The sequence below is a fragment of the Nannospalax galili genome, unplaced genomic scaffold (assembly GCF_000622305.1).
Source record: "Nannospalax galili isolate Female #2095 unplaced genomic scaffold, S.galili_v1.0 scaffold15, whole genome shotgun sequence".
Taxonomy (NCBI): Eukaryota; Metazoa; Chordata; class Mammalia; order Rodentia; family Spalacidae; genus Nannospalax; species Nannospalax galili.
This window is the reverse complement of record NW_008337322.1, coordinates 3,022,933-3,031,630: the sequence shown is the minus strand read 5'-3', so window position 1 is coordinate 3,031,630 and position 8,698 is coordinate 3,022,933. Positions and strand designations below refer to the sequence as shown.

The 8,698-nt window shown below is 39.7% G+C and overlaps 1 pseudogene; it reads left to right on the top strand.

The window, feature by feature from the left end:
* Positions 1 to 422: 422 nt before the first annotated feature.
* LOC115070246 overlaps positions 423 to 8,698 on the top strand; it is a 65,154-nt pseudogene continuing 56,878 nt past the window's right edge.

The following is an 8,698-nucleotide window of genomic DNA, read 5'->3' as shown; positions in this document are numbered from 1 at the left end:
TAATCTTGTTTCTCTACCAGAGTAACCACTTCCCAGGCCAATGGCAGAATCCTAAACACAGCATCGACGGCTTTTGTTTGCTCTTTGTTGTAATAGACACAGTCAATTTTGTCCCATTAAAAACAATTCCTTCTGCATTTATTTCCAAGTGTATTTATCACACAGACTATAGATCTTTTTATACCATATATTACTAATTTTATTGATACTATATAATAGTCACTTGAAGGATTTTAACAAAAGTCGTCTGTCATATAAAGAAGCAGACAGTGGGAGACAGTAAGGGCCAATAGCGGGAGTTATTAAAGAGCCAATCATGTAAGAAAGCATGCGAAGAAGTCCGCTGGTGTATGCGTACAAAGGTCAAGTCCAGAAATGGGAAATGCGTGACACACTGTAACTTTGTTCTACTACTGGGGAAGATGCCGTGGATGAGCCGCCCAAGCCCAGCTTGTCCTCAGGATTTTGATAACTATGGACAGTATGACTTCCCATTCCAAAGCCTCAATCTCAATGGGTCAGGATCAGCCATGATTCCAACAGATGCCCGAATTATCAGAATTGTTCTTTTAGTGCCCATTTTCCACTGGGAACATGTCTGGAAGGTAAACACTACAGATCATAGCAAGCCCACGTTGTGCCTCCTTTGGCACTGTGTTTGTGTTTAGATGCAACAGGGGGCATGGAGTGGCACTGCAGGATGACAGCCTGTGATGCTGTTTAGTGCTTAGTCTTCAAGCAAGGACATTTTGGACAAAAAAATAGAATTTCATACTTTTAACAGCTATGAAATATTCACGGTTTGTGACATATTGTGATGAACATTGGCTGAAGTTACTTAACTTGATCCTATTAGAAGAACTCTAATGGGCCTACGATTCCAGTGCCATAGCTGAAAAAAACCTGAATTGGAGAACTTGGTTAGTTACTCAGGTTTTCCAAGCTGACATCCAGTACATATACTAGAGTAATAATGACTGTCAATTATGAAGAAAATTTCCACAGCTCAGGGTATAAATAAGTAAACTAGACTAAGAAATAACAAATGGCTTTATGAAGATTGTATGTGTAGGAGGGTTATAGGAGATTATTCTTGAATCTAAGGCTGTCAGCTTTTTGAGTTGGGGTGTTTGATCCCCCAAAAGTGTCTGCCTTCCAAATAGGATAAACCCTCCAACTCTGAACACTCCAGAGATTGCCACCTGTGCGTTTCCGCTTGATATTCAGCTAGTTCCCATTCTGAGCAATGGAAGCTAAGCCTCCACGCTGCATGCCCCAAGGTCAGGAAAGAAAGCCCAGATGGTTAAAAGCACAGACGCATACACAGTGGGGCCTTCATGAGTCACAGAACAGCAAGGGAGAAAAATCAGATTTCATTTTAAATGGACAAACAGTGTGTATGGACACTCGGCGTAGGGCCCAAATGCACATCTAGTATCTCTGTTGGCTGAGTCTTGAGAACTTTCCTCAACAACAAATGTTCCTGGATGTCTGAACGGCACCTTGCCTCCTGGCTGAAATCCTCATCAGATCCAGCTTCAAAAAGAAGTACTTCACGTAAAGCCTGCTGACTTCTATTAGGTCACTGTGGACATTAATTTCAATTTTCATATTTCTGAACCACAAAAAAAGGAAGAAAAGAAAAAAAAAGATAACTATATGTGTTGAAGCTTAGTTGCCAAGAGTTGGAGGGGAAATCTGATTTCTATTGAATGCTGTGCTTTGGAATGGAAGTAAATGTTGTCTAAGTTAAGCCGTGGCTCTCTGTCACCTATGCGTATATGACTGTGAAATCAATTATGTGAGCTCTTTCGAAAGTTACTGATTGTGATAAATTGAATGGCCTTCATTTCAGCGTAATTTGGAGAGGCTGATGTAATCAGAGACCTTACACCACAGTGAGATACAAGATCTGTGATGTTCAGACTGGAAAACGCTCCGGTGGTTAAGCCCGCTCCACCACTTGTTCTTAGCAGCCGCAACGCTTTCATAACTACAAATGAAAGTGTTTTGATGAAGGGAGAGCTGGTTCTGCAGGGATGTGTGGGAGGGTGAGAGAGTGGAAAGTAGGTTGCTTGAAGTCCTGCTGCTGGCGTCATATGTGAGAGGCAGCAGACTCTACCCCTGGCCCTAATTGTCTGTAAATGAAACACTCTAATATCAAATCTCAAGTTACCTCCAGAGCTGAGGTTCAAGCTCACAAACGAGGAGAAGTGAACTCTGATTTTTCTTAGGGAGACTGTTTGTTCCACTTCATTCTTTTGGAAGTCTAAAGTCTCAAATAATTGCTCCTTAAATTACATATGAATCTGTCCACCCACAAGACAATTTTCGCTCTGAGAGATTTCATGGAAGGCCTGGTTTCATTACATCTACCAACATAAAGTATTTTGCCTGCATTTATATGGACAAAATCATGTGTTGTGTTTGCAATTAGGATTCCTCTTCCACAGTATACCAGTTGTGATTGTCCAACATGGAGACAATGGGTCTGGTCACAATTAAGCACCAAGTTGAGGTGACCCTGATCTTCACGTGCCTGTGACCTTCATGAGCACAGGTTATGAGACTGTCAGGATGCAGAGCCCACTAAACAGACACACGCTTATGTTTTGTTTTCAAAACTATTTAATCTCCAAACCTGCATTCAGTACGTTTCGATTAGATTAATTCTCCACTGTCTCTCTTGCAATCCCTCCCCTATCAACCTGTCACTTTTCATCCCAACTTCATGTGACCCCTCCCCCAGTACCTCCTGATTCCATTAAGTGCTGACTTTATGGTGAATGTAGCCTCTGAGGACCCGAATTCTGAGATAAAACTGATTCATTCTCTCTCCCAGCAGGCATTAACTGCCCCAAGCCCCTAAGCCACAGCTGGGACTCCATGACCTCCTCTGCAGCCATGCTGGGAGTTGGGTTGGCTTGATCTTGTGCAAGTCTTGTGCATAGATGCATACTATTTAAAGATGCTCTGGGCACATTCTCACTTTCAGAATTAGTGTGGTTCTGACTTGGGGACAGAAGGCAAAGCTAGGCCTTTGCTGTTCAGAATGCAAGTTCAAAATTAACATGCCCACAAATAGCTCTGGGTCTTTTTTAAATACCTCAAAGATAAAATTATTTTTTAAGTGAGGACAAGCACTCTCCATGTTTCCCACAGGCTATGTACTAACTCTGACATTCTATATTCACACACAAACACAATATGTTGCTAAATAAATTTCTTTATTCGATCAAATTTTACTAACATAAGTGTAAAAGCGTAGGATGCAGCTTGATCTTAAGGGTCACATTATAAACATTTAGTTTAAATGTCAAACAGAAAAGCTAAACAAAAACAGCACTTGAGTTAATTGTTGAACTTTGTAGAATAGGAATGTCACAGAGAGCAGAATCAAGCAGATACAAAATATTTAAGCAAACAAGGTTGGGAACATCAGGTAAACCTTAAGGGGGACCATGGATGAAGGAGAAGACAGGGGTAGGGCCCTGGCAGCCAGGGTATGAGAGGGGTCAAGGTGTGTGCTAATGACATTTGAAAATTCAGTCTGCAGCATTTATGTCTTAGATGAAAAGATGATAAACTGTGTCTTAGCTCCTTCCAACCTTACCTGAATAGTCTTAAGATGTGTAACTGACATTTGCCTACATAAATTACAAAGATATAAATCAGCCAAGAAGAGTGTTAAATGTTGCTCCCTAAAGCTTCTATCCGGACTCTTGCCAACTTTCCTTCTATGGGTTGTTATGATGCAATTTTGTGTTGGAACACAAGCATATTTGCTGAATTTATTCCAATCTGTAATACTATACTAAGTAGTCTCTGAAAAATAAATTGTACCTCTGTTACTCAAATTCATCCATTTCAAGCTAAAGTCTAACAATTGTCTTTTGATGTATGATCTGAATGCTGGGCATGACCAGTTTGGTCAGTGGAACTCAACATGGAACTCCCAGGATTATTTTCCACATACACCGAAAAGAAAAAGGAAAGGGTTTTGAAAGCCTAGAGAGATAGTATTTCTGAAAACGGCTTTTCTAAAAAGCTAGAGATTTGCAGTAATAAGAGAGCTCCATTGGTAAAAGGCTTCCACAGGCAGGTGAGGTCACTGACTGAACTGGTGGTTCAGACCTGGGTCAGGACTTAAAGATCCTATCTTTCCCACTAATCGCTCTCCAGCCTCTTGTCCAGCCATCCCACTGACTCCTTTTCAAACTTTCAGATAGTTTGCATTCAACACAGAAGAAATAAAGCTTACCTTGTTATAAGAATGAAATTCCATTTCATGTTTACAATACCTAGCTCAGCACAAAAGAGCAAATTATGATAGCCCCATCCTCACATCACCAGCTACAAGGTTTTCGGCTTAGCTGAAAAATAATCACCCACAAGTTTTCAGGTCACATTAACTGCCACAACCCAAGACATTTGTCTTTCGTCACCTACTCAGAGTATTGCTCCTTCAATCTGGTGCATACTATTTTTGTATATTCCTATTAACGAATATTTCCTGGTGTAGTTTAGGTAAATTCTGTGAGGGGTCTAAGTGCTAAGATTTGTCACTAAAGTGATGCGATTTTGGACTTGATGGAGCCTTTAGAAGGTGGGAACCAATGGAACGTTTTAGGTACTTGTAGGCATGCAGCTGAAGGGAACCAAGTTGCTCACATCTCTTGGTTCTTACTCTTTTCTTCATGTGTAAGCAGAGCTCTGCTTCATACCCCATCGTTGCCATCCAGCCCTCCCTCCACCCCAGAAGCCAAGACTAGAGGATCCAAATCAGAAAGTCAGGTAGACTTTTCCTCTTACTTTATGACAGGTAATTTGTTATAGTAATACAAAACTACTACACTATGTATATATCTAATTTCCTCTTCTTCAGAGTCAAGTTTTGGCAGAGACCATGATACAATTCAGTGGGAGTGTCTGATATATTAATTGTCTTTCAACAATACTGCACATTATTTCTTTAATTATTCTATGTCAAAAGAAGAATTATTGTTGTTTTATTTAGAAAAAAAGTAGCTACAAGAAAAACATTGGCAAATATCTGAAGTCTGAGAAGGATTAGATGCTTTCTGAACTCATTTAGGACACAGGTACTAAGACTTTGAGGTAGGATTTGAAGCTAGTCTGTCTGGTTCCAGAACACATTTTTAAACGTCTTTTTTGTGAATTGGGTTCTCTGGATCTGAATGCAGACTTAATCCGTGAAAAGTACCATTTCTGATTTTCGTAGTGATGAATCTGTGCAACTTGCAGAGGCAGTGGAGGGTGTGGTAGGCAGAAGCTGCTATTCTTTTTTTTCTTTTTTTTTTTTAATCTTGGGCTTAATAACAAAACTGCTAAACAGAAGAGAGTTGCATTTCCTGGGAAGGGTTGATGAAGACATGATTGTTGGCAAGTTTTGTATTAGGATGAACATTGCTGTGGGATTCAAGTATGCAGAAAGACAAAACTAGAGCCCAGAGGAGAGCCTTCAACAGGAAGCCAGCAGAGCACCAGCACCAGGCCCATCCAACAAGATCAATAAGGGAATCTAGGCAGGAGAAAGATGCATGGCAATATTTCAGAAACAATACATTTATTCCGAAGTGTGGTAGCTCAGTTCCAATGCTAATACGGCTGAGTAACTGGCTCAAGGGCGCTCCTCCTGGCCTATACAAACTGTAAACTAAGATAGGATCAGAGGTTAATATCATAGCAATTCAGGAACAACACGCAAAAGTAACTGACTCCATATCAGGGTCAATTTTTGTTTTCTGTACTACAAAAAAGGGACAAAGTCAGAGCCAGAGTAGCATACCAGGGCTCCACGCAGAGGCCAGATGGCATAACTGCATTGTATAATTGAGCACTGGTGGAGCTGGAGTTATATTACGTCTGTGTAACCATAGATCATAGAGAGCAAAGGCAAAAGCAGGCCTTGATAGCTGTTAGAGGGAGAGGTAACCAGATCAAATAAATATCATTCAATATAAACAGCAAAATTTAACACAAAATATTAGTTTTCTGAAAGACACATAACCAGGACTTATATTTGATATAAGTAGGACTTTATATTTGAAAGTCAAAGCATAATACAGAAACTCTGAAGAAGCAACAGCTCTTGCCTCCTTTGAAAGTTTTATCTGTGTAGGTTTACTATTTTTCAAAATCCCCTCAAGTTCTTGTTAAAACATGAGTTTCTGGGCTCCTCAGAAACTCTAATAGCAGTGCTAACTCTCATGAATTGCATTCCAGCATATTTTAGAAAATTATGACATTGGTTGAGAGACAGCAGTTTTCGGTCCTTTGACTTAGCATAGGGATTCGCCTATGTGGAGAAGACTTGATCTGGAGCCAGTGTCACTGAACGAAGAGCAAGCTAAGCCGTGTGGGGCACAGACTCGTCCAAGCGTGAGACTCTCAGGGCTCCACTGTTCTTTAATAATCATTTTAGTCTGGATTCAAAAATTACTCCATCCTGAAACTTGGGTGTCCGTACCTTGTAACATCTGCATCACTTCCAGGTTTAAATTTCTGAATTCTATTTTAAATTAATAATCCGGTCCAAAAATATATCAATGTCCAGTCTCTCCATATTTTGTTTCCACCTGTATATTAACATGAAATTAGCAAACTCTCCTCATGGAATTTATAAGCCATCCTCTCAAATAGTTGTGATTTTGTAATTAAGCATTTGAACCTAATGTTTTTGAGTTATTTTTATAATATAAAAGGGTCTAGGTTAAAGGGACTGCAAAGAGATGTGGGCACAATCATGTTGTCACAAGGTGTCCAGGAAAGTCATATCTCCTTGTTATCATCAATGACAGCCCTGAGGAGCAGGTATCCAGCATTAATCCACATGGTCCTTGACATTAATGTGAGTCTTGCAGCCCTCATTCCCAAGCCCCATGTTGAACATTCATCCCGAGATATGAATTAACACAATGGAACTCCAGTACTGCTGGTCTTATTACTTAATTAATGTGATCATAAAGACAGTAGGAGCGCTAAATTTCCTGCGTCACTTCAGGTCCTATAAAGTTTCAATAACTATAACGGGCTTCTTAAGGAGATGAGTCATTAGCATGTGAGAGATTCAGTAAGATGCGAGATCAGAGTCCAACATTAAAGGGAGTTTATGCAAAGACAGTGGCTGGAAAACATATATGAGGAAAGAAAATGTTGGATAATCATGATTAAAAGCTCAGTGTTAAATTCTGAATAAATAACTTCTCATCTATCTGGACTCTGTCTTGCTCATACTCCAGGTGGAAACAACCTATGTTCTTCAGATGCAATTTACATGTTTTTTTGGCATAGGTGACTAACATGCTGTCTGCATACATGTATGTTTAGGGTGATGGATACAGGGCACGATCAATTAGAGAAATAATCAGATCTCCAAGTCATGCACTCTCCTGTGCTGGAATTTTCTTCTTGTGCTGGGCTTCCTGTACTTTCCCATGTCATCTGAGTGGCTGCACCCTCCCTCACACTTTGGAACTTTTCTTCTCCCTGATGCATAATCTCCCCAGGTTCTCTTTCTGGCTAATGAATCTTATTAGCATGCAACATTAATCCCTTTCTCATGAATTCTACTATGTCAACAATCTCTGTTTTTCTCTATCATGCCTATCTAAATTTAAATTGTGATATCAAGAAGACAAGATCCAAATACCATAAACTATTGTTAAGTTATGAGGTCATGCAGTGTTTAACCTTAGTCTCATCATGCTATATTTGAGATAGGGTATGAAATTCACAAAAGATGTAATAAAGAAATAAGAAAACCCACCTCAGCACCGTATCAAGAAGCATATTTATTTTAAAATAACTAATACAAACTATGTGTTTTTGTATTTTCCTGATGTTCTCTATAAAAAATGTCTGGCTTTTGCTTTTTGCTCGTTAAAATTATAGACACTTATGGAAAAAGGACTTGATTTATCTGTGTTGGCAAAGAAAGCTAAATGTATCTTCTATGCCAATGTTCAAAGTCATTGACAGAAGACAGGGTCTTAATTTCTGCCAGTGTAAACATTTGTACTAAGGTGAGAATTGGAGGCACTGTCATGAGATGACAAGAACTCAATCTCAGGATCTGATCGTTTTAAGTTTGTATTAAATGAAGAAAGGTAAGAAGAGTCAGAACTCGTATTGTATGTTCTTTCTCACATGTGAAATCAAGGATGTGGGGAACGTGAATGAGAATCATGAAATTAATCTGGGTGTGGTGGCACATGCTTTTAATGCCAGCACTAGAGAGGCAGAAGCAGGCAGATCTCTGTGAGCTCAAGGCCAGCCTGGTTTCAATAGTGAGTTCCGGGCCAGCTAGGGCTTCAGGAAGACCATGTCAAAAAGAGAAAAAAAAAATTCTTAAAATAAAAAAAATCGGCTCAGCAGTTAAGAACACTGGTTGTTATTGCAGAAGACCCAAGTTCAAATCCCAGCACCCATATGACAGCTAACAACTGTCAATAACTCCAGTTATAGGGGATCTGATGGCATCTTCTGTCCTCCACAGGCATTGCACAACATGCGTGCACTTACCTACATGCAGGCAATATATTCATATACGTAAAATAAAAATAATAAATAAAATATTTTTAAAAGATTTATTTTCTATGTATATAGATGTTTCCCTTTAATCCCAGCACTCGGGAGGCAGAGGCAGGTGGATCTCTGTGAGTTCAAGGCCAGCCTG